General features: G+C 43.5%; 1 protein-coding gene and 1 pseudogene across 4 annotated transcripts in view; one reads left to right on the forward strand and one right to left on the reverse strand.

The window, feature by feature from the left end:
* The window catches only part of BLM (Bloom syndrome RecQ like helicase), a 107,155-nt gene extending 91,569 nt beyond the window's left edge, over nt 1-15,586 (reverse strand). For 2 of the 4 annotated variants that reach the window (XM_025392644.1, XM_025392646.1), the window contains exon 1: nt 15,473-15,580. The gene's annotated coding sequence lies outside the window, so the exon portion shown is untranslated. Of the gene's footprint in view, nt 1-10,111; nt 10,222-15,472 lie in introns of all 4 variants that reach the window. The other 2 variants (XM_025392645.1, XM_025392647.1) reach the window with 2 other exon arrangements.
* Nucleotides 1,628-2,201, forward strand: LOC112629171 (annotated as a pseudogene).
* Nucleotides 15,587-26,527: the final 10,941 nt, after the last annotated feature.

Genomic DNA, 26,527 nt, shown 5'->3' on the forward strand with positions numbered 1-26,527 from the left:
GCCTTACCTTTTTTTTGTTTTAAGAATCTGATATGCTGTGCTTTCATTTCGTTAAGTTTCAGAAATCCTTTATTTCAGTTTCTATTTTCCTTACATCCAATAGTTGTTTTCAGTTTTCCAGATGGAAGGGCCTTTCTGCTTTTTTATAAATTTCATTTTTAATTTCTAGTTTTGTTGCATGGTGGTCATAATTATAATATTTCTACTTTATGGCCGGGCGCGGTGGCTCAAGCCTGTAATCCCAGCACTTTGGGAGGCCGAGGCGGGTGGATCACGAGGTCAGGAGATCGAGACTATCCTGGCTAACATGGTGAAACCCCGTCTCTACTAAAAATACAAAAAACTAGCCGGGCGTGGTGGCGGGCGCCTGTAGTCTCAGCTACTTGGGAGGCTGAGGCGGGAGAATGGCGTGAACCCGGGAGGCGGAGCTTGCAGTGAGCCGAGATCACGCCACTGCACTCCAGCCTGGGAGCACAGCGAGACTCCGTCTCAAAAAAAAAAAAAATATTTCTACTTTATGAAATTACTAATGTCTTCCTTGTGACCTAATATATGAACTATTTTTATGAATGTAAATTGTTTGCTTGGGAAGATGATATACTACACTAACTCTTCAACTTTTCTGTAGGGTTTTTTTTCCTGTAGATTTTTAAAACTTCAAAATAAATGAGATCTAGAAAATCCCTTTGCATTGAAAATAAAGAAATATACTTGTGAATAAGCCATCCGTCAAGTAAGATATCATAGTGAGTATTCAAATATATTTTTAACTGTATAATGTAAGTCTACACATAAAAATATGTAACATGCAACTAAAGAAGTAGTTACAAGAAAATGGATGATCCAGGCCGGGCGCAGTGGCTCACACCTGTAATCCCAGCACTTTGGGAGGCCGAGACGGGCGGATCACGAGGCCAAGAGATCGAGACCATCCTGGCTAACATGGGAAAACCCCGTCTCTACTAAAAATACAAAAAAAACTAGCTGGGCGTGGTGGCAGGCGCCTGTAGTCCCAGCTACTCGGGAAGCCGAGGCAGGAGAATGGCGTGAACCCGGGAGGAGGAGCTTGCAGTGAGCCGAGATCCCTCTACTGCACTCCAGCCTGGGCGACAGAGTAAGGCTCCGTCTCAAAAAAAAAAAAAAAAAAAAAAAAGAAAAAGAAAATGGATGATCCTAATTACTAGAAAAGAAAGAAACTGAAAAAATAAGCCTGATGAAAATAGAAAGGAGGAAGTTGTAAAGATAAGAGGCTCAGGCGCAGTGGCTCATGCCTGTAATCCCAGCACTTTGGGAGGCCAAGGCAGGTGGATCGCTTAAGCCCAGGAGTTCAAGACCAGCCTTGGCAACATGGTGAAACCCCATCTCTACCAAAAATACAAAAATTAGCCAGTTTCATAAACCGGTCTCAAAATAAATAAATAAATAAATAGATTTTTAAAAAATTTAAGAGTAAAAAATAATATAGACTAGAGAGGATCAATAAACCAAGTTTGTTCTGTGAAAAGACATAAAAAGAAGAGACTGAGCTCCAGCCCGGAGTCGCTCGGGGAGGGCACCAGGTCACTGCAGCCAGAGCGGTCCGGAAGAGAGAGGAGGCACTGCCTCCACAACAGCAACTGCACCCACGATGCAGAGCATCAAGTGCATGGTGGTGGGTGATGGAGCTGTGGGTAAGACGTGCCTGCTCATCTGCTACACAACTAACGCTTTCCCCAAAGAGTACATCCCCACTATGTTCGACAATTACAGCGCGCAGAGCGCAGTTGACAGGCGCACAGTGAACCTGAACCTGTGGGACACTGCGGGCCAGGAGGAGTATGACCGCCGCCACACTCTCCTACCCTCAGACCAACGTCTTCGTCATCTGTTTCTCCATTGCCAGTCCGCCTTCCCATGAGACAGTGCGGCACAAGTGGCTTCCAGAGGTGTGCCACCACTGCCCTGATGTACCCATCCTGCTGGTGGGCACCAAGAAGGACCTGAGAGCCCAGCCTTACACCCTACAGCGCCTCAAGGAGCAGGGCCAGGCACCCATCACACCGCAGCAGGGCCAGGTACTGGTCAAGCAGATCCACGCTGTGTGCTACCTTGAATGCTCAGCCCTGCAACAGGATGGTGTCAAGGAAGTGTTCGCCGAGGCTGTCCCGGCTGTGCTCAACCCCACGCCGATCAAGTGTGGGCGGTCCTGCGTCCTCTTGTGACCCTGGCACTTGGCTTGGAGGCTGCCCCTGCCCTCCCCCACCAGTTGCACCTTGGTGCCTTGTCCACCCCAGCTGTGCCTTAAGGACTAATTCTGGCACCCCTTTCCAGGGGGCTCCCTGAATGCTTTTTTCTCTGAGCGCCTTTTTCCCTTAAGGAGGCCTGCAGAGAAAGGAGCTTTGGGCTCTGCCCCTCTCTGGTTGGGAACACTGGGTATTCTCATGAACTCATCCAAGCCAAGGTTGGACCCCTCCCCAAGAGGCCAACCCAGTGCTGCCTCCCATTTTCCGCTGCTGACCAGTTCATCCAGCTTTCCACACAGTTGTTGCTTGCCTATTGTGGTGACTCCTCAGGTTAGGGGCTCTCAGCCATCTCTAACCTCTGTCCTGGCTGCTCTTGGAACTGCACCCCCAAGATGCTCTCTCCCTTCTCCAGTGAGGGAACCACAGAATCCTGAGAGGGTGAATGTGCCCTAACCTGCTCCTCTGTGCCCAGGCCTTATGCATTTGCTGACTGACTCAGCCCCCGTGCTTCTGGGGGCCTTTCCTACCCCCATCAGCATCAATAAAACCTCCTGTCTCCAGTGGAAAAAAAAAAAAAAGAAGAAGAGATTGAAAGATGAGATTTAACTACCTATGCCATAGACATTAAAAGATAACATTAGGCTGTTATGAACAACTTTGCATCAATACATTTTAAAATTTAGATGAGATGGACACATTCCTTAAAAATTAACTTATCAAAACTCACTCAAAAATAAACAGAAAACCTAATAGTCTTATAGCCATTAAAGAAGTCCTATTGATGGTCAAAAATCCACCTACAAAGCATCAAGACCAGAGAGTGTCGCAGGTGAGTTCTTCTGAGCACTTATAGCAGTAAAATACTCCAATTTTACATAAACGATTCCAAAATACAGAAAGAAACAACTCCCCAACTCATTCTATGAGGCCAGCATAACTCTGATACTGAGTCCTGCAAGGACAGCTCATCAGTGAAAAATTCCAGGCTAATTCTTATCCATAAATGTAGACGCAAAAGTCCCAAACAATATGTTAGCAAAGTAAATCTAGCCACATATAAAACAAACCAAGAGCCACGGGCATGGTGACTCACACCTGTAATCCCAGCACTTTTGGAGGCCGAGGCAGGAGGATTGCTTGAGCTCAGGATTTTGAGACCAGACTGGTCAGTGTGATTAAATCTCATCTCTACAAAAATTTATAAAAATTAACTGGGCATGGTGACACTTGCCTATAGTCCCAGCTACTTGGGAGGCTGAGATGGGAGGATGACTTGGGAGATCGAAGCTGCAGTGAGCTGAAGTCATGCCACTGCATTCCAGCCTGGGTAACAGTGAGACCCTGTCTAGAAAGATAAATAAATAAATAAAATAAAAAATACCAAGACCAAGTTGTGTTGTCTCAAAAATGACTCAGAAGTGGTTCAACATTTAAAAATCAATTGATATAACTCACCACAACATTAAAGCTGAACAATCATATCATTGTCTCAAGAAGTCCAGAATAAGCATATGATAAGATCAAACATCCATTCACAGTGAAATCTATTCACAATGAAAACTCTTATCACGCCGGGTGTGGTGGCTCATGCCTGTAATCCCAGCACTTTGGGAGGCTGAGACGGGCAAATCACGAGGTCAGGAGTTCGAGACCAGTCTGGCCAATATGGTGAAACCCCGTCTCTACCTAAAATACAAAAATTAGCTGGGCGCAGTGGCACAGCCTCTAGTCTTAGCTACTTGGGAGGCTGAGACAGGAGAATCACTTGAACCCAGGAGGTGGAGGTTGCAGTGGGCCGAGATTGCGCCACAGCACTCCAGCCTGGGTGACAGAGCAAGACTCCATCTCAAAAAAAACACAAAAAACAAAAAACACACAACTCTTATCAAACAGGAAGAGAAAGGAACTTCTACAACCTCACAGAGAGAATACAGTAAGGTGAAATTTAGGAAGCTTTTCTTTTTAGATCAGGGACAATTCCAGAATGCCACTATTACCACTTTTACCTGATATACACTGGAAGTACAAGCCAGAGCAGCAGAGCATGAACAATAAATAAAAGGCATGTTAACTGGAAAGATGTAAAATCATTAATATTCACAAAGGCTATAATTTTGTGTGTGGAACATCTAAAAGACTCTTCAGATTAAATTACTAAAATTCTTGGCCGGAAGCGGTGGCTCAAGCCTGTAATCCCAGCACTTTGGGAGGCCAAGGTGGGTGGATCATGAGGTCAGTAGTTCGAGATAAGCCTGGTCACATAGTGAAACCCCGTCTCTACTAAAAACACATACACACACAAAAAATTAGGTGGGCATGATGGTGCGTGCCTGTAGTCCCAGCTACTTGGGAGGTTGAGGCAGGAGAATCGCTTGAACCCGGGAGGCGGAAGTTGCAGTGAGCCAAGATAATGCCACTGCACTCCAGCCTGGGCGATATAGCAAGACTCCGTCTCAAAAAAAAAAAAAAAAAAAAAAAATCTTAAGTGAGTGCAGGAGGCAGAATAATGTGACCACCACCACTATCCCCGTCTCCCACACCCATCCAAAGATGTCTATATCCTGATCCTTGGATGTTGTGAATATGCTTGGTTACATGACAAAGGTGAATTACTGTCATATGGAATTAAGACTGCTAATAAGCCGACCTTAAATAGGAAGATTATCCTGGACTAACCAGATGGACCCAATGTAATCACAAGTGTCTTTTTAAGTGGAAGACAAAATAAGATGACAGACCAGAAAGATGGCAACTTGAGGAGGACTCAAAGTTGCTGGCTTTGATAATGGAGGAGGAAAGCCAGGAGTCAAGGAATATGAATAGTCTCTAAAAGCTGAAAAGGGGAAGGAAATGGATTCTGCCCTTGAGCCTCCAGAAAGGAACTCAGCCTGCCAACACCTTGACTTTAGCTCAATGAAACCCATTCAGACTTCTGAACTACACAACTGTAAGATAATAAATCTATGTTGTTGTTGTTTTTATTTATCTTATTTATTTATTTTGAAACTGAGTTTCACTCTTGTTGCCCAGGCTAGAGTACAGTGGCACGATCTCGGCAAACTGCAACCTCCGTCTCCTGTGCTCAAGCGATTCTCCTGCATCAGCCTCCTGAATAGCTGGGATTACAAGTGCGCACCACCATGCCTGGCTCATTTTTGTATTTTCAGTAGGGATGGAGCTTCGCCATGTTGGCCAGGCTGGTCTCAAACTCCTGACCTCAGGTGATCTGCCTGCCTCAGCCTCTCAAAGTGCTGGGATTATAGGCATGAGCCACCTTGTGTTGTTATTTTTAAACAGAGATGGCGACTCACTGTGTTGCCCAGGCCGGTCTCGAATTTCTGGGCTCCAGTGATACTCCCACCTTGGCCTCCCAAAGTGCTGGGATTGCAGGCATGAGCCAATGTTCCCAGCCTCTATGTTGTTTTAAGCCACTAAGTTTATGGTAATTTATCACAGCAGCTATAGAAAACTAATACAGTGAGTTTAGGAAGACTGCTGGAGACAAGGTCAATATACAAAAATAAATTGTTTTTCTATAACACCAATAAACAAAAAATAAAATGTCAGAAAACTTATTTACGATGACATCAAAAATTTAAATACCCAGCCGGGTGTGGTGGCTCATGCCTGTAATCTCAGCACTTTGGGAGGCCAAACTGGGTGGGTCATTTGAGGTCAGGAGTTTGAGACCAGCCTGGCCAACATGGTAAACCCTGTCTCTACTAAAAACACAAAAATTAGCTGAGCGTGGTGGCAGTAGTGGCACGTGCCTGTAATCCCATCTACCCGGGAGGCTGAGGCAGGAGAATCACTTGAGCCTGGAAGGTGGTGGTTGCAGTGAGCTGAGATCACGCCACTGCACTTCAGTCTGGGCGACAAAGTGAGACACTGTCTCAAAAAACAAAAAAATTTTTTTTAAATATTATATACCCAAAAATACATCTAACAAATTATGTCCATGATATCTATTCAGAAAATTGGGCTGGGCACAGTGGCTCATGCCTATAATCCCAGCACTTTGAGAGGCCAAGGTGGGAGGATCACTAGAGTCCAGGAGTTTGAGAGCAGCCTGGGCAACACAGCAAAACCCTGTCTCTACAAAAATACAAAAATTTGTTTGTCATGGTGGCATGTGCCTGTGGTCCTAGCTACTTAGGAGGCTGAGGTGGAAGGATCACCTGAGCCTAGGAGGTCGAGGCTCCAGTAAGCTATGATTGCACCACTTACTCTAGCCTAGGAGAGAGAGCAAGACCCTGTCTCAAAAAAAAGAAAAGAAAATTGTAAGTTGTTAAGAGAAGTCAAGGAGGGAGGAAACAATCATATGAACCATATTCACATTGGAAGACAATATTGAGATGCTAATTCTCCCCAAATTCATCTATAACTTAATGCATTTCTAATCCAAATTCCAGCTTTTTTTTTCCTAGAGGAACTTAATAGCTAAGTTCAATACTTTGCTAGAAGAACTCATGGGACTCAGCGTACAGTTGTACTCACAGCTAACATTTATTATATCATAAACACTTTAAGGATACACAGCCAGATCAGCAAGGGAAAAAAAACACATCAGGTAGTGTCTGTAGGAATTCATGTGCAGGCTTCCCATGCTCTCCAACTCTTGAGAAAGTGCACGCTCTCTCAGTGAAAATGCAGCTATGCGTGTGCACTGTTTCTGCCCCAAAGAAGCTGGGTAGAGACTCTGAATCTAGGGGTTTTATTGAGGACTGGTCACTTAGGTACCTTCCTCCCACCAAAATTTCAGACTCCCACAAGGAAAACAGGTATTAGCAGCTACAGTGGGCAATACAACCTGATCAGTGTAGGAAAGGTTTCGAAAGCCAAGTTCCCAGACACAGCCAGGGACCAATTGTGCAAGCAGGCTTTTCTGAAGGTACCAGTTTCAGGCCTACTATATTAGCTCATTCATGTACAAGTTATGTCTATGAAATATAACATACAACAATTCACAATAAAAGATGTTAAAAAAAAATAGTGCAAATCAAAAACACAATTAGGGCCAGGCACAGTGGCTCATGCGTTGAATCCTAGCACTTTAGGAGGCTAAGGCAGGAGGACTGCTTGAGACCAGGAGCTCAGGACCAGCCTGGGCAACACAGCAAGACTCTGTCTCTACAAAAAATTTTAGAAATTAAAAAAACAAAAAACAAACAAACAAAAAAACCACAATGAAGTCTCATCCTACCCCAGTTAAGATAGCTATTATCAAAAAGACAGAAAATAACAAATGCTGGTGAGGATGCAGAGAAAAGAGAACTCTTACACTTCCACTGCTGGTGGGAATATAAACTAGTACAGCCACTATGGAGAATGGTATGGAAGTTCCTCAAATAACTACAAATAGACCTACCATATGATGCAGCGATCCCACTACTGAGCACTTATCCAAAGGAAAAGATGTCAGTATATCAAAGAGACATTTGCACCCCCATGCTTACTGCAGCACTATTCACAATAGCCAAGATATGGAATCAACCAAGGTGTTCAACAAGCACTGAATGAATTAAAAAAAAAAAAAATAGTACATATACACAACAGAATACTATTCAGCCATAAAAAAGAATAAAATCCTGTTATTCACAGCAACATGGAACCTGAAGACATTATGTTAGGTGGAATAAAGAACAGAAAGTTAAACACCACATGTTCTCACTCATATGTGGAACCTAAAAATTGTTGCTCTCATAGAAGTAAAACGTAGAACAGAGGGCACTAGAAGCTGGGAAGGGTAGAGGGAAAGGCATAGGGGGAGACTTGTTAAAGAATACAAAATTGGTTGGGTGTGGTGGCTCATGCCTGTAATCCCAGCACTTTGGGAGGCCGAGGTGGGTGGATGATCTGAAGTCAGGAGTTCGAGACCAGCCTGACCAACATGGAGAAACCCTGTCTCTACTCAAAATGCAAAATTAGCCAGGGGTGGTGGCACATGCCTATAATCCCAGCTACTTGGGAGGCTGAGGCAGGAAAATTGCTTGAACCCAGGAGGCAGAGGTTGCAGTGAGCCGAGAACGCACCATTGCACTCCAGTCTGGGCAACAAGAGTGAAACTCCATCTCAAAAAAAAAAAAAATACAAAATTACAGCTAGATGGGAAGAATAAGTTCTGGTGTTCTGTAGCACTACAGGATGACAGTTAACAATAATGTACTATACAGTTTCAAATAGCTAGGAGGAGGATACTGAATGCTCCCAACACAAAGAAATGATAAATGTTTTAAGATGACAGATATGCTAATTACCCTGATCTGATCATTATACAGTATATGTATCAAAATATCACTATGAACCCCATAAATTGTTGGGGTACAATTATGTCAATTTAAAGAAATGTAAAAATGAAAAAAAATCATTGACTAAAATTATGTTAAATCCATTTAAAAAGCCAAAGTAGAAGATATTTGCTATACATATGTGTATGTATGTACATACAAAAATGTAGATAACTATATATAAATATATTTATACACACATAAAACAAAGACAACTCAACAGAGAAGACAGAAGACTTAAAAAGGGACAGTAAAAAAGAGGAAATAGCCCATAAACACATCAAGGTACTCATCTTCACTAACAATCAGAGAAATTAAAGCTGCCAGAAAAATACTACTATACGTGAATATACCAGATTGGAAAATAAAAATATATATAATATAAAGCATTAGCCAGCATGCAGAGCAATGGAAAATCTAATACACTGGTGGGAGTGCAAGCACTTTTGAAAACAATTTAGTATTACATAGTAAGGTAAAACATACACACTCTTTGACCTATCAGTTTGTAATTAATTCAATAAAAACTTCCTCTAGGGGCCGGGCATGGTGGCTTACGCCTCTAATCCCAGCACTTAGGGAGGCCGAGGCAGGGAGATCACCTGAGGTCAGGAGTTCCAGACCATCCTGGCCAGCATGGCAAAACCCTATCTCTACTAAAAATACAAAAATTAGCCAGGCATGATGGTGCACGCCTACAATCCCAGCTACTCAGGAAGCTGAGACATGAGAATCTCTTGAACCCAGCAGGTAGAGGTTGCAGTGAGCCAAGATCACACCACTGCACTCCAGCCTGGGTGACAGAGTGAGACTCCTTCTCAAAAAACAAAACAAAACTTCCTCTGTGGAGGACAAAGGGGCTGGGGAGTGACTTAATCACCAATGGCCAATTATTTAATCAGTCATGTCTAGGTAAGGAGGCCTACATAAAAATCCAGAAGGATAGGGCTTAGGGAGCTTCTGGGTTGGTGAGAACATGTAGAGATGGTGGGAGGCTGGTGTGCCTGGAGAAGGCATGGAAGTGCCATACCCCTTCCCACATACCTTGTCCTGTGTATTTCTTGCAGCTGGCTGCTTCTGAGTTGTTTATAATAAGCTGATAATCTAGTAAGGAAACTGTTCTGTGAGCTGAATGTGGAGGACTTACCACTTGTGATTGTAGTGTGAAGTGAGGGGTCTGGAATGGGGGTGGACAGGGAGGAGTTAACATATGGGGTCTGCACTAACTCCTGGCAGTTAGAGTCAGAACTGAGCTAAATGTAGGACACCCAGTGTCTGCTAAAGAACTGAACTATTGTGGGGGAAAAAACACCACACATTTGGTGACAGAAGTGAAGAATTATTATATGGGTACAGAGTACAGAGGAAATGGAGTTTTCTTTACAGTGGTATACACATAAAATGAAATATTCAGCCTTTAAAAAGAAACAAATCGACTAGATGCAGTGGCTCATGCTTGAATCCCAGCACTTTGGGAGGCCAAGGCAGGAGTATTGCTTGAGCCCAGGAGTTCAAGACCAGCCTAGGAAATATAGTGAGACCCAGAATCTACAAAAAACAAAAAAGTTAGCCAGGCATGGTGGTGCACTCCTGTAGTCTCACCTTCTTGGGAGGCTGAGGCAGAAGGATCACTTGAGCCCAGGAGTTCAAGGCTGCAGTGAGCTATGATCATTCTACTGTACTCCACCCTGTATAGCTGAGCAAGACCCTGTCTGAAAAATAATAAAATACAATTAAATAATAAATTTAAAAAAAAATCCTGCAACATGAGATGGACCTTGAAGCCATTATGCAAAGTGAAATAAACCAGTCACAGGACAAATACTGCAAGATTCCACTGCAATGAGGTATCTAAAATAGGCAAACTCATAGAAGCAAGGAGGGGCACAGTGGTCGCCAGCGTAGGGGCTTTCAGGAAATGGGAAGTTGGTAATCAAAAAGTATAAAGTTTCAGTAATGCATTCTAGAGATCTGCCATACAACACTGTGGCTATGTGGTACTATACATGTAAAACTCTGTTAAGAGGTTAAGAAAAACAATTACAAATTTTTTTAGAGACAAGGTATCGCTCTGTCACCCAGGCTAGAGTGCAGTGGCAAAATTATAGTTCACTGCAGCCTCCAACTCCTAGGCTCAAGTGATTCTCCTGACTCAGCCTCTGGAGAATCTGGAACTACAGGTGCATGCCATCATGCTCGACAAATTTTTTTAAATTTTTTGTAGAGATAAGTCTCCCGTCGTTGCCAGGCTGGTCTTGAACTCCCGGCCTCAAGAGATCTTTCTTCCTCAGCCTCCCAAAGTGCTGGGGTTACAGAAGTGAGCTACCATCCCAGCCAAAATTACTATTAAAAAAAAAAGAAAAGAAAAACTATATCTACAACATGGAAGAATCTCACAAACATAATGATGCAAACTAGAAAGGACTCAGTAGAATACATATAGTATCATCCCATTTATAGAGCTCAAAACCATGCAAAACTGAACTGTATTATTTACAGATGCATAGATCAGGGCAAACTACGAAGACAAGAAAAGCATTATCATAAAAATTGGGACAATAGGACCTGGCGCGGTGGCTCATGCCTGTAATTCCACTGCTTTGGGAGGCTGAGGCGGGCGGATTACCAAAGGTCAGGAGTTTGAGACCAGCCTGGCCAACATGGTGTAACCCCATCTCTACTAAAAATAGAAAAAATTAGCCGGGTATGGTGGTAGGCGCCTGTAATCCAAGCTACTCAGGAGGCTGAGGCAGAAGAATCACTTGAACCCAGGAGGTGAAGGTTGCAGTGAGCCAAGATCATGCCACTGCACTCCAGCCTGGGCAACAGGAGCAAAACTCCATCTCAAAATAAATAAATAAATAATTGGGACAATAGTTATCCCCAACATAGGGAGGAGGTATGAAGAGAAAGATACACTTCTGGGGTCCTGGGATCCTGGTAATACTCTATTTCTTTCTTGACCTAGATGATGATTATGTATAACTGTAATTTTATACTGAGTCTTCACGTTTACTATGGATACAATATAATTTTTATGCATAACTAAACTTCATAATTTCTTTGTAACTATTCTTTAAATTATGTAAGTTTTTTTTTTTTTTTAATTTTATTTTTTTGAGACAGATTCTCACTCTGTTGCCCAGGCTGGAGTGCAATGGCATGATTGTGATCTAGGCTCACTGCAACCTCCACTGCCCAGGTTCAAACGATTCTCGTGCCTCTGCCTCCCGAGTAGCTGGGATTACAGACATGGGCCACCATGGCCGGTTAATTTTTGTATTTTAGTAGAGATGGGGTTTCACCATGTTGGCCAGGCTGGTCTCGAACTCCTGCCCTTAAGTGATCCACCTGCCTCAGCCTCCTGAAGTGCTGGGATTACAGGTGTGAGCCACTGTAACTCTTGGTTTCCAGCCAAATTATGTATATTTTTACAAATGTATCTTGGTCTCATAATAAATTTTTTTTTTTTTTTTTGAAATGGAGTCTCACTCTGTCGCCAGGCTGGAGTGCAGTGGTGCAATCTCGGCTCACTGCAATCTCTTCCTCCTGGGTTCAAGTGATTATCCTGTCTCAGCCTCCCGAGTAGCTGGGGTTACAGGTGTGTGCCCCCATGCTCAGCTGACTTTTACGTTTTTAGTAGAGATGGGGTTTCACCATGTTGGCCACACTGGTCTTGAACTCCTGACTTCATGATCCGCCTGCCTAGGCCTCCCAAAGTGCTGGGATTACAGGCGTGAGCCACCGCCCGGCCAATAAAAATATATTAAAAAAAAATTAGGCTGGGCACAGTGGCTCATGCCTGTAATTCCAGCACTTTGGGAGGCCAAGGTGGGTAGATCACCTGAGGTCAGGAGTTTGAGACCAGCCTGACTTGGTGAAACCCCATCTGTACCAAAAATATAAAAATCAGCTGGGCGCGGTAGCGTGTGCCCATAATCCCAGTTACCCAGGAGGCTGAGGCAGGAGAATTGCTTCAACCCAGGAGACAGAGGTTGTAGGGAGCTGAGATCATGCCACAGAACTCCAGCCTGAGCAACAGAATGAGACTCCATCTCAAAAAAAAAAGGAAAAATTAGCAACAAATAACAGATAAAGAATTAGTATTAAAAACATATAAAGAATATCCAGTTCCAATGAACAAATGTTCAGGGAATATAAACACAACAGCTCACCAGAATATATATACACTAAGTAAACTTATGAAAAAATTGTCAAATTTTTCTAATAATTAATAACATGGAGCATCATTTCATACCTATTAAGCCAAAGAGAGAGGAATATTGCGAAAATTTATAAGATAAATGACACGCATGAAGACTGATTTGTTAAAAGAAATAATTTGTTCAGATTTTTATTTTATTTTTTGGTAGACATGGAGTTTTGCCACGTTGCCCAGGCTGGTCTTGAACTCCCGGGCTCAAGCAATCCCTTACCTTGGCTTCCGAAAGTGCTGGGATCACAGGCATGAGCTACCGCGCCCAGCCAAGAAATGATTTAATATTGAAAAAAGCAGGCCAGGCGTGGTGGCTCACACCTATAATCCCAGCACTTTGAGAGGCCAAAGTGGGCAAACTGCTTGAGCCTATGAGTTTGAGATCAGCCTGGACAACATGGCGAAACCCTATCTCTACAAAAAATCAAAAGCCCATCTCTACAATAAATACAAAAATTAGCCAGGCGTGGTGGTACACCCCTGTACTCCCAGCTGAGGTGGGAGGATCACTTGAGCCCAGGAGGTTGGAGCTGCAGTGCGCCCTGTCTTAAAAAATAAAATAAAAATAAAAAATTCCTCAAGTGTCAGGTTAAAAAAGAAAGAAAAAAGAAAAACACTAAGTTATGAATACATTAAGGCTATAGCTACCTAAGAAATCTGTATAGCTAAATCTGTATAACTAATTTTATAGCTGAAATTTGGAAAGGACTCATGGAAAATAAAAATAGTTCAAGTGTTTGAAAGATAATATTATGACCGGAATATTTTTCTTGACATTGAGAATATGTTTCAATAAAATACAGGAACTTTTAAACAAAGTAAACTCAATAGTTCCCTGTCATTCCAGAGAACAAAATCGGTACGTCATAACTCCAAGAACTTTCACTCTCGGTCTTCGACTTGTATTTTTCATTCAGCTAACATCTACAGTGACTACTCTGTGCCAGTCATGGTAGGCACTGAGGTACAGAGATGGGCAAGTCATTATTACTGCCTTCAAGGAGCTTATAGACTAGCAGAAAATAGACATGTCAACAAATAATTACAAAGCAATGAGATAAGTCCGACAATCAAGTCTTTTCTTAAAAGACTATGGCTTCACAGATTAAGGAAAAACAGGCAAAAGATAGAGAAGCTTTTCAAAGAACACTGAATTGGATCTTGAAGGACAAGTGGAACTTTACAGACAGGACTGAGGTTGTGAAGAAGACTAGTCTATGAGTGGTACAAAGGCTGAGGTAGAATAGTATGTGTTAGAGAAACAGAATGTTCAAAAGCCTCAAGTATCATGCTAAGGAGTTTAGATTTTATCCTACAGGTAATGGAGACCCTCACGGCCTTTCAGCACTGAAGTCCTAGGATTATTCTACGATTATCTTGGACCTCTTTTATTCGATCCATTTTTTATCTTAGAAAAAAATATGTAAATTAAAAGATATATATATCTTTTAATTTTTAATATTTCTTACATGAAGATACAGAAAATAGAATTACACCCATGTACCCACTAACCAAATTTAAAAAGTTAAATTGGGCCCTATTCCCTCTCTTTTAAAGGCATAAAACATTTCAGAATGATTGACGAAGGAATCTCACTCTGTCACCCAGGCTGGAGTGCAGTGGTGCAATCTTGGCTAACTGCAGCCTCCTGGGTTCAAGCGATTCTCGTGCCTCAGCCTCCACAGTAGCTAGAACCACAGGCGCACACCACCACGCCCAGATAATTTTTGTATTTACTGCAGAGAGGGGGCTTCATCATGTTGGTCAGGCAAGTCTCTAATTCCTGGCCTCAGCTGATCCGCCTGCCTGTCTCCCAAAGTACTGGGATTATGGAGAAAGCCTGATGTTGTGGGACATGATTTAAAATCAGGCGCTCTTAGTTCAAATTCTGTATCTCTAGCATTTAATCGCCAAATGCTCTTTCTGTACAGAGACAACCTCTTTATGCTTCAGATTCTCCATGTCTAAAATGAGGACAATTTCATCCGCTTCTCTGGGTAATAATAACAGAACCCTTACTGTGTACTATGTAACAGGTAGTCTTCGAAGCATTTATTATTGCGTACATTAAGTCGTTTAATCCTAACAAAAACGCCAGGAAGTAGAAGAGACCATTTCCCCCATATGATAGACGAAAACCAAGACACGTAGTGTTTCAGTAACGTGCAGTAGACACAGCTAAGCGTGAAGGAGCTAGAATTCGAACCCAAGCAATCTGATGCGGTATTCTTAATCACTTCGCTTTGCTGGGATATCGTGAAGCTACAGTTGTAAGATCATGGGTGCCAGGAACACGGCACACAGTAGACACTCAAAAACAAGAGTAGCCCAGTTCGTGATTATGGAAGGCCATAGAAAAAGTACAAAGTGTTTTCGTTGTTCCTCAGGAGGGACACGGAGGTAATAGTGCCAGAGGTCTGGGCTGGGATTACCCTGTGCGGGGCATCATGTTAGGCACTGGAGTACATGGGCAAGAACATGCCGGGTCCTAGCCCATGCTCGGCCTCCGACGCTCCGGGAGACCTTGGCAGAGTTCGCCCCTGCCCTGGGCCTCTGTTTTCCCATCTGGGAACGTATTATGTATCTGCTGTCCTCCCAGGATGTTCGCCAGACTAGATGACTCAGCGGGGCGAGGCGAACCAGCGCAGGAAACGGAAGAACTCGTGCGGCCTCCAGCTCTGGGCCGGACAGCCAGAGCAGGGCTAGGTCAGCGCGGATCGACCCGTAGTTACGCGCGCGGCACTCACCTCTCACGCAGACTCCAAGCGGGCGGAACCAGGATCCAAACTCCCCGCGGCGCGACCACGGCTGCCGCGCAGAGATCGCGCTCACTTCGCGCCGGAAGTCTGCCTATTCCGATTGGCTGCTTTCTGGGGAAACCGACCAATACTGTCGTACCCCCACATCTGTTCCCGCCCCGCAGGCTGCTGGGGCGGGGTCGCCGTGCGGCGCCGGGAGGGGAACGTATCTCCAAACCCCAATCAGAGTCCGGACGGGAGGGTCAGGTGACTACGGTTACATCCCGGGCTTCCGGCGCTAATTGGGTCTTTGTTTTTGGTGTTTTAGAGTCAGTGAAGGCTTTAAAGGAAGTAGGAAGCTAGAACCCGGCTGTGGCGGGGTTGAAAAGCTCGGGCGTCTGAGAGCCGAGACTTGCCAGTTCCCACAGGCCAAGCCAGGCGTCTTCACCCCCGTCTCTTGGTTCCGACGGTGTGTCTCTGCGAGGTTTTGGCGGTCTTGCCTCTCCATCCCCTTAATAATGCTGGTCTCTTCACCCGTACCCCCTCTACACGAGCAGGTGCAAATTGTCATTGAACCGGGAAAGGGAGCGCACACTCAGATGCCTCCAGGGACACGTGAGAAGCCATGCTTCTGTTTCAGCCTATTGCTGACACGCGGAAGTGTGGGCCCTGTGGTGCCAGATCTTACTTTCTTTCCTTTCTTCCTCTCGTCTCCCCTCTCTACTTCCTTCCTTCTCTCCTTCCCTCCCGCCCTCCCTCCTCTTTGTGTGTGTGGTAAAATGTATCTAACATAAAATTCACCATTTTTAAGTGTACAGTTCAGTGGCATTAAGTACATTCACATTGTTGTGAAACCATCACCACTATCCATCTCCAGAACTTTTTCATTATCCCAAATAGAAAATCTGCCTATTACACAGTATCTCCCCATTATCCGCTTCTCACAACCCCGATAGTCAATATTGCACTTTCTATCTGTAAATGCTAGGTACCGCATATAAATTGAATCATACAATAATTGCTCTTTTTTGATTGGGTTATTTCACTTAGCATTATGTCTTCAAAGAGCATCTATGTCGTAGCATGTATCAGAATTTCTTCCTTCTTGAGGCTTAATAATAGTCCATTATACATGTATACTACATTTTGTTTATCCATTCATCCATATAAATGGATGCTTGGTTATTCCCACCTTTTGGCTATTGTGAATAATACTGCTGTGAAATTTGGTATACAAATAATCATTCTCCACGTAATACGCAGAAAGACTTTTCTAAAATGTAAAAATCTGTTCAAGTTACCACCCTCCTGAAAATCTTCTATTGTAAATTGAAACCAAAATATGATGCTATTAAACACTGCATAGAATAACTGAAATGAAAAAACTGACAATTCCCTTAGTTGCAAAGATGCAGAAATGGGACTCTCATACAGTGTTGATGGAAGTGTAAAATGGTACAACCACTTTGGAAACATCAGTCTCTACCGAAATTAAATTTACTCCTACCCTATACCCCAGAAATCCCATTTCTAGATATTTACCCCAAAAAATGAATGCCTTTGTTCACCAAAAGACTTATAGCAGCTTTATTCATAATAGCCAAAGGTAAAGAACTCAGATGTCCACCAATAGATGAATAGATACATTGCGGCTTATTCATATAACTGTATACTACTGTTGAAGAGTAATTTTAATATCAAATATAATCATACAGATATAAAATAAATGTTAGACATTTTATCTAACTCATTAATGAATGAGAGATCCAGAAAGATTACAACTGCTTCAATGGAAAATTCAAAGTACCTCACACACAGTCAAATGAGGAATAATGAAATAGCTACAAATATATACAAAAACTGGCAGAACTGATTAAATCCACAGCTCAGTAATCAATTGCATTCTACTGAAAACAATTTGCATTTCCATAGACAAGAAGTGTCTATAGTTTGTAAAACCTCCGAGTTGTTCTGTAGCTCAAAGACAGTGAAAGGTTTACAGTCCTCATAGAATCAGACATCCTAGAAAGGTAAGCTGGACAGCTGGGCACCTTGTTTTTCAATGACACCCAGTAATCATTTCTTTGTTGTTTGTTTTTAGATGGAGTCTTGCTCTGTCACCCAGGCTGGAGTACAGTGGCGTGATTTCAGCTCACAGCAACCTCCACTTCCCGGGTTCAAGCGATTCTCCTGCCCCAGCTTCCTGAGCAGCTGGGCCTACAGGTACGTGCCACCACGCCTGGCTAATTTCTTGTATTTTTAGTAGAGATGGGGTTTCACCATGTTGGCCAGGCTGGTCATGAACTTCCGACCTCAGGTGATCTACCTGCCTTGGCCTCCCAAAGTGCTGGGATTACAGGCTTGAGCCACTATTCCTGGCCCCAGTAATCTTTTTTAGACCATTTCAAAGCTTTTCTCAGTTTTTTTCTGTATTACAAAGTAATAGGAGAACAAACTACTGGTACATACAATATAGGTGAAGCTCAGACACTATGCTGAGCACAAAAAGAGGCAGATAAAAGAGTATATAGTGCATACCAGGTTACCTCTGGAGGCAGAGGTAGACTAGGAAGCTCCACAAGGAAATCTTATGGAGTGCTGGAAATTACATATCTATCTTATATAGACATTTAGTATATTTAAAGTAATATATAAATCATTTATATAAAAAATCATTATATACATATAATCATTGAGATATGTATTTTTTCAATTTTTTAAAATTTGTTTTTATTTTTTGAGACAGGGTCTGGCTCTGTTTCCCAGACCAGAGTGCAGTGGTACCATCTTCACTCAGTTCAACCTCCACCTCCCAGGCTCAAGCAATTCACCCACCTCAGCCTCCTGAGTAGCTGGGACCTCAGACACATGCCACCACGCTTGGCTAATTTTTGTATTTTTAGTAGAAATGGGGTTTTGCCATGTTGCCCAGGCTGGTCTCGAACTCCTGGCCTTAAGTGATCTGCCAGCCTCAGCCTCCAAAAGTGCTGGAATTATAGCTGTGAGCCACCTTGCCTGGCCAAGGTATGTATTTAAGATTAATATGAGTGCACAAGCCTTTCATCACCCTACGCTAACATCCACAGAATCCTTCCAGATGGGAGGTAAAGGTTGCAGTGAGCTGAGATCACACCACTGCACTCCAACCTGGGTGACAAAAATAATCTATCTCAAAAACAAAAAAAGACACGCACACACACACACACACACACACAATCCTTCCAGCAGCTCCCATTTGCCTTCAAGGTGAAGACCAAACTCCAATTGAGTCCCTGCTTCCTCTCATGTGTCATCTGTCCCTAATCCCCATTTTCCTGACATTTCCTCAGGGTGTTTTATAGTCTTTCCAGTTTCCTGGCCTTTGCCTCCAAATCATACCTCTCATTCATCTCAGGTCTCAGGACAACTTTTCTGCAAGTCGTTGGAGAAGTTGGGAAGTTGGAAAGCCTTACCTAATCCTCCAAATCTGCCTGTGTGTCCCTCCTGGGTTTTCCCAAAACATGAGTCAGCATTTGTATTGGTTGTATTGACACTATTAGTGTGCCTGTCTTCCTCTACAGAATATGCTCTCCATGAGGGTGTTCTTCTGGGCCTACCACTATGGCTGGCACTAGAGAAGGGCACAAAATTGAAGAACAGTGAAGACAAAAACAATAAGATAATTAAGGCCATGTGAGACAGCAACAATATTAACTGAGTGTCACCCTTCATTGAGTTGTGAGTATCCAACCTCTCACTTTGGGGGATACTGTTTGAGCCTAAATAACATTAGTGGCTTTATTCATTTGGTAGATTGTTTGTATCTTTGCGTTGTCTCTATCCTGCTTTTTCCTTGGCCATTTTGCTATTAAAAATCTGCTTGATTTACTCTGCATTTTCCCATAGAGAAGGGTAGCCTGAGGAGTTATTTAACAATGATGTGTTTTGGCCAGGCACGGTGGCTCATGCCGGTAATCCTAGCACTTTGGGAGGCCGAGGCAGGCGAATCACAAGGTCAGGAGATCAAGACCATCCTGGCTAACACGGTGAAACCCCGTCTCTGCTAAAAATACAAAAAATTAGCCAGGCGTGGCGGCGTGCACCTGTAGTCCCAGCTACTCAGGAGGCTGAGGCCAGAGAATGGTGTGAACCTGGGAGGCGGAGTTTGTAGTGAGCCAAGATTGCGCCACTGCACTCCAGCGTGGGTGACAGAGTGAGACTCTGTCTCGAAAAAAAAATAATAATAATAATGTGTTTTGTTTTTGCAACAAGTAAAAATTGACATATTTCACCCACATGTTCATTAACAGATGAATGAACAAACAAAATGTGGTATATCTAATATGCTGGGTGTGGTGGCTTACAGCTGTAATCCCAGCATTTGGGGAGGCTGAGGTGGGTGGATCAGTTGAAGTCAGGAGTTCAAGACCAGCCTGGCCAACATAGTGAAACCTTGTCTCTACTAAAATTACAAAAAAATTAGCCGGACTTGGTGGCATGCCCCTGTAACCCCAGCTACTCGGGAGGTTGAGGCAGGAGAATTGCTTGAACCTGGCAGGTGGAGGTTGTAGTGAGCCAAGATTGTGCCACTGCACTCCAGCCTGGGTGACAGAGAGAGGCTCCATCTCAAAAAAAAAATAGTAGTATATCCATACAGTGGAATATCATTCGGCCATGAAAAGGAGTGAAGCTCTGACACATGCTTCAACATTCTGAGTCAAATATGCCAGACACAAAAGAACAAATACTATCTGACTCCATTTATATGAAATATTTTGAATAGGCAAATTCATAGAGATAAAGTAGATTAGAGGTTTCAGGAACTGACAGTAGGAGGGAGGGAAGAATGAGAAGTTATTGCTTACTGGGTTCATAGTTCCCATTTGGGGGGATGAAAAAGTTAGAAATAGTAGCAATGGCTGTACAGCATTTTGAATGTAATTAATACCATTGAGTTCTACACTTAAAAAGGTTAAAATGGCAGTTTATTTCATACATATTTTACCACACACACAAGCAGTTGCTGTGAAAAAAAACACAACATATTTTACACACACATGAAAGCCCCAGTCAAAACAGAAATAGATTTTCAGTTTTTCTTAAAAAAGATGAAAGAAGAAAGGGTGGGAGGGTGGGAGGGAAGGAGAGAAGGAAGGAAGGAGGGAGGGAAGGAGAGAAGGAAGGAGAGAGGGAAGGAAGAAGAGAGGGAAGAAGAGAGGAAGGAAGGAAAGAAAAGAAAGTAAGATCTAGCATCATTACAGGGCCCACATTCCCTTGAGCCAACAATAGGCTGAAACAAGCATGGCTTCTGACGTGTCCCTGGAGGCATCTGAGTTTGTGTCATGTTTCCCCCATCAGTGACAATTTGCACCTGCTCAGGTAGAGAGGTACGTGTGGAACAGAGGCCAGCATTAATAAAGGGGTGGAGAGGAGAGACTGCCAAAGCCTTGCAGAGACAGACAAAAGAAAGTGTGGTTTTCCAGGACTGAAAACTCAGTCGCAGCAGCCCTGTCTCAGTTGTACCTGTGGGATTTTAATTTATAGAGGCAACTGAATTATGACAGAGAGACTAGTGTCTTTGAAGGAATGATTTACCACATTTCCTGAGAGGAGGGGCACAGCACGCCATGCAGGGCCACATGGAGAAGAAGCACCAGGTTTGGTCAGGAGGCAGAAAGGAATGAAGGGAAAGCTTAAACCAGAACCTTTATTAGCATTTCAGCAGGAAAGGCAAGGCAGTGCAGGGAAAGTTGGGGACTGGCTGGTTTGAATAATTCTGGGAGGTTTTGGAGATTAGCAGTATCTCTAGGGGTTCTCTAGTACCTAGCCTTGGGTTAATTTAGGGCAGGGGAAGTATTGGCTTTGTGTTAGATAAAGGGAGTAGTTAGAGGTATGGACTTGGGACCAGTTAGAGGGTTTGTAATACAATTTTTTGGGTGCCCACAAAAGCAAGATCATAAGAAAGATGTAAACAACTTTCGCTGTTCATTTGGTCCTGTATGGCCTGAGCCACAAATGCGTTTGGCATAATAGCAGCTTCCAGGCATGAAAGAGCCAAAAGAAAAAAAAAAAAAAGACATCAAAAACACTACCTTTGCAGTAGACATCTGTAATCTTTGCCTGGAGAAAATCATCTACTTACAGCACCCTGACATGGCTTTGGAGAGCCACCTTTCTCAATTCAGCCAGGAAACCCATGCCAATGTGGGACTGACTTCTCAAGCCTGGAACGCTAGGGGTGGCCATGCGACTTCAGCCTGGCCAATCAGTGTATCCTACTGGCTTGGCCTGATGACTCCAGCTGGGCCGATGAGAGCCCTCCCCAGGACTTTGGCTAGAATTTACCAGGAATGTGGTAATAGGTGTGCCCTTTCTGTTGGAGTTCCCAAACTGTTAAGATGTCATCCTGGATGTGGGACTGGGAGGGGAGCCTGCCTGAGGATGAAGCCACCGGAGAGGAGAGTGCAGGCAAGATAAGGAGATAAGTTGGGTTTTGGTAGAATTAATTGTCTGAGGCCCTGGATCCTGCTGTGCTGGCAGCCACGTCCTAGACTTTGCAGTCATATAAGCCAATTAATTCCTGTTTATACTTAAAAAAAAAAAGGCAAACTGCAAAACAGTAGCCATAGAATGATATGTTTATGTACAAAACAAGAGGGAAAATGATTCAGATATGTGTCAGCTAGCATATTCATTTAAACTTTTCTAATAAATAAGAAGCTAATAATCATGAATACCTGTTGGGAGTGGGAACTGGGTAGATGGAGGAATGAGTCGTAGAAATACTTTACTGTGGCCGGGCATGATGGCTTACGCCTGTAATCCCAACATTTTGGGAGGCCGAGGCAGGCAGATCACTTGAGGCCAGGAGTTTGAGACCAGTCTGGCCAACATGACAAAACCCCGTCTCTACTAAAAATACAAAACTTAGCTGGGCATGGTGGCATGCACCTCTAGTCCCAGCTAGTCAGGAGGCTGAGGTGGGAGAGTTGCTTGAACCAGGAGGCAGAGATTGCAGTGAGCCAAGATGGCGCCATTGAACTCTAGTCTGGGCGACAGCAAGACTCTGTCTCAAAAAAAAAAGAAAAGAAATACTTCACTGTATACCCTTTCATATTTTTTGACATTTGAACATGTGAGAATGTTACCTATTCATAATATGAAATACAGATATTTTATTTTTATTTTTTGTAGAGACAGAGTCTTGCTGTTGTCCAGGTTAGTCTTGAACTCCTGGCCTCAAGCAGTCCTCCTGCCTCAGCCTCCCAAAGTGCTGGGATTACAAGCGTGAGCCACCGTGCCCAGCCCAGACTTTTAAAAATACAAAAAACTTGAGGTTTATTTTATAAAGCCCTTATGAAGAACAAATCCTATTATAGCAAATACATTGAATTTTCAATGTACTGTGCTAGTAAGATATTTACACTCCTAACCACTCAGGAGCAAAGTAAACAAAGAACACTGTTAAGAGACCAGGTAGGTGGAGAAAGATCTTAATTAAACTTAAAAGTTATACATAGTCTGCCTTTTGTTATGTTTTCTAAGAATATGTTAGAAGCAGTCTGAGATATTCAGTGGTAAGAACCATGCTCTTCTGAGAATATACGTTGTTATTCATAAGGAACTTCTGCTTCCAAGTAGGATGTAGTAGGTATCAGTAGGTTGTCACTCCTGCTACAACAACCAGAAAAACAAAAATGCACACATACAAAAAAAGGATAAATTATACAAATCACACACATATATATGTATATATTTATAGACAGTCTCACTCTCACCTAGGCTGGAGTGCAGTGGCGCCATCTCAGCTCACTGCAACCTCTGCCTCCTGAGTTCAAGTAACTCTCCCACCTCAGCCTCCCAACTAGCTGGGACTATAGATGTGTGCCACCATGCCCAGCTAAATTTTATGTTTTTAGTAGAGACAGGGTTTCACCATGTTGGCCAGGCTAGTCTCAAACTGCCTTGGCCTCCCAAAGTGCTGGGATTACAGGTGTGAGCCACTGCACCTGGCCCAAATCCCATTTTTAAAGACATAAGAACATCAGAGAGCAGTGGGATCAGAGAAAGAAGGGCCCATTGCTAAGTGAACTGGGATTGTTGGTCATTTTTTTCCCTGGGTGCATTTGTCAAAGCCAAAGATTGAGTGTGGTTTGCTGTGAACTTTTGATGGCCTCTCAGGCTATTGTTACAGACTAGAGTCTAAAGGTGCCCAGATAAGAGGCTTTTTTCCCCATGGGATATTTGCAGAATACTGGGGTAGACTGGACGCCAAGGGCTGCTAAGCTCGGGACCTAGACTGGAAAGGCAGAGTAAGGTCTCCTGCAGTCTCTCATTGTTTGGAATACGGAGTCCCTCTGAAGGGAGAGGCCTGCAACAAATACATGACAGGTCTCACTCTCAAGGTAATTAAAAACAGAGGTGGACGACATCTAAGTAAAGCCACAACTCTCCCGAAATCAGCTCGATTTCTGATTGGATAGAATTATCATTCTTTTGAGCTACATTGGCTAACAGAAAATAGAGTCAACCATTCAGAGGAAAATATTATTAACTTCGACCTTTAAGGTTCTTTTATACACAATATTTGGCATACAATAAAAAAGTATTAGTCGGCAGGGTGCAATGGCTCACACCTGTAATCCCAGCACTTTGGGAGGCTGAGGCGGGTGGATCACTTGAGGTCAGGAGTTCAAGACCAGCCTAGCCAACATAGTGAAACCCCATCTCTAATAAAAATACAAAAATTAGGTGTGGTGGCACACACCTGTATTCCCAGCTACTCAGGAGGCTGAGGCAGAAGAATCGCTTGAACCCAGGAGGTGGAGTTTGCAGTGAACGGAGATCATGCCACTGCACTCCAGCCTAGGTGACAGAGCGACACTCCATCTCAAAAAAAAAGAAAGAAAACCTATAAGGACAGAAAGATAAAATAGAAAACAATGTTAACTACGAAGTTCTTATTTAATGTCTCCCTAGAATACAATATTTAGCCAAGATTATTCACATAATCTTAGCATGTTTGTTGTAGAAAATAAAAGGGAATTTGTTTATTTAAATTATAAATAAACTCATTTTGTAATCATATTATATAAATTCCTGTTAGAATCCTGGATCTAGTTTTTTCTTCACAGATTGCAAGTAACACAAAATAAAGCATCTACCAGATTTGAATCTAAATACCACACTTACTTTACAATTCTGAATTTTGGTTTCTACATTTGTAAAATAGAAATAGTAATACATGTCTCATAAGTTTAGTATGAAGATTAAGTGACATAAGGCCCTTGGTATAATGCCTGGTACAGAGTAAATATACATTATTATTGCTATTACTACTTTTGGAGACAGGGTCTCATTCTGTCACCCATGCAGGAGTGCAGTGGTACAATCATGGCTCACAGTAGTCTTGAACTCCTAGGCTGAAGTGATCCTCCTGCCTCAGCCTCTTGTTTAGCTGGGAATAGAAGCACATGCCACCATGTCCAGCTAATTTTAAAAAAATGTTGGCTGGGTGTGGTGGCTCACGCCTGTAATCCCAGCACTTTGGGAGGCCGAGGTGGGCGGATCACGAGGTCAGGAGATCGAGACCATCCTGGCTAACACGGTGAAACCCTGTCTCTACTAAAAACTTCAAAAAATTAGCCAGGCGCAGTGGTGGGCGCTTGTAGTCCCAGCTACTCGGGAAGCTGAGGCAGGAGAATGGCGTGAACCCGGGAGGCAGAGCTTGCAGTGAGCTGAGATCACGCCACTGCACTCCAGCCTGGGAGACAGTGAGACTCCGTCTCAAAAAAAAAAAAATTGTTTTTGCAGAGACAAGTTCTCTTTATGTTGCCAGGGCTGGTCTTGAACTCCTGGCCTCAAGCAATCCTCCTGCCTTGGCCTCCCAAAGTGCTGGGTTTATAGATGTGAGCCACTGCACCCAGCTATGAAAAATTATTAATTTTTCTTCAGGCATGCATATCTACCATGTCACAGGAATCATCACAGGGAGTGTGAGGGAATAGACTCCCATTAAATGAGATGAGATTAATTGAGACAATGGATGTAACTCTCTCAGTAAAGTCCTTGTAAATGGTGACCTTTATTATTATAATGACGTAATCTCAGTCTGCCAAATCAGGTGTGCAACAAACTATTTTAACATAACAACTTCACTTGTGTTTTGAGTTCCCAGTCTACTAGATAACAGCAAATTAATCTTAGATATGTGAGATTTGTTTGTTTGTTTTGTAGAGTCGGAGGTCTCACTGTGTTGCCCAGGCAGGTCTCAAATTCTTGGCCTGAAGCTGTCCTCCCGCCTCAGCCTCCCAAAGGGTTGGGATGACTGGCGTAAGCCACCATGCCCAGCCCAAAATTTGGAGTTTTCTTTCCTTCCTGCTGGATGGTGCGTGGGTTCTAGGGTCTTACCTTGTGCGATGGTGTGAGTTGGAGGGCACTTGTTCCTTATAATCATCTTTCTTCGTACGTCACACAGAAGTGACCTGTTCTTGTGCCTATGCCTTCTTCAAGTCTGGGGCATCCTCTCTCCACTTCTATTTACAGCCTGGGGTCCATGGGAATCTTTCTGTTGCTTCAGTGTCAAACAAGGGCATGGACATCTTAGAGTGCCTGCGGCACTGCCAACCAAAACACCCTATATGCAGTGCCATCTCTGGGGTCATGTTGTTCCTTGGCATGCAGCCCAGGAGTCAGGGCCTCAGGCCTTTCTTTCTTGGAGCCACCTTGTCACTGCTGTCATATCAGTGCCTCACTTCTCTCTCCCCCTCCTTAAGGGGTTTTTTTTTGTGTTTTGTTTTGGTTTTTTTGAGACGGAGTCGGGCTCTGTCACCCAGGCTGGGGTGCAGTGGCCAGATCTCAGCTCACTGCAAGCTCCGCCTCCTGGGTTTACGCCATTCTCCTGCCTCAGCCTCCTGAGTAGCTGGAACTACAGGCGCCCGCCACCTCACCCAGCTAGTTTTTTGTATTTTTTGTAGAGACGGGGTTTCACCGTGTTAGCCAGGATGGTCTCGATCTCCTGACCTCATGATCCGCCCGTCTCGGCCTCCCAAAGTGCTGGGATTACAGGCTTGAGCCACCACGCCC

Source organism: Theropithecus gelada, chromosome 7b, assembly GCF_003255815.1.
Source record: "Theropithecus gelada isolate Dixy chromosome 7b, Tgel_1.0, whole genome shotgun sequence".
Classification (NCBI taxonomy): Eukaryota; Metazoa; Chordata; class Mammalia; order Primates; family Cercopithecidae; genus Theropithecus; species Theropithecus gelada.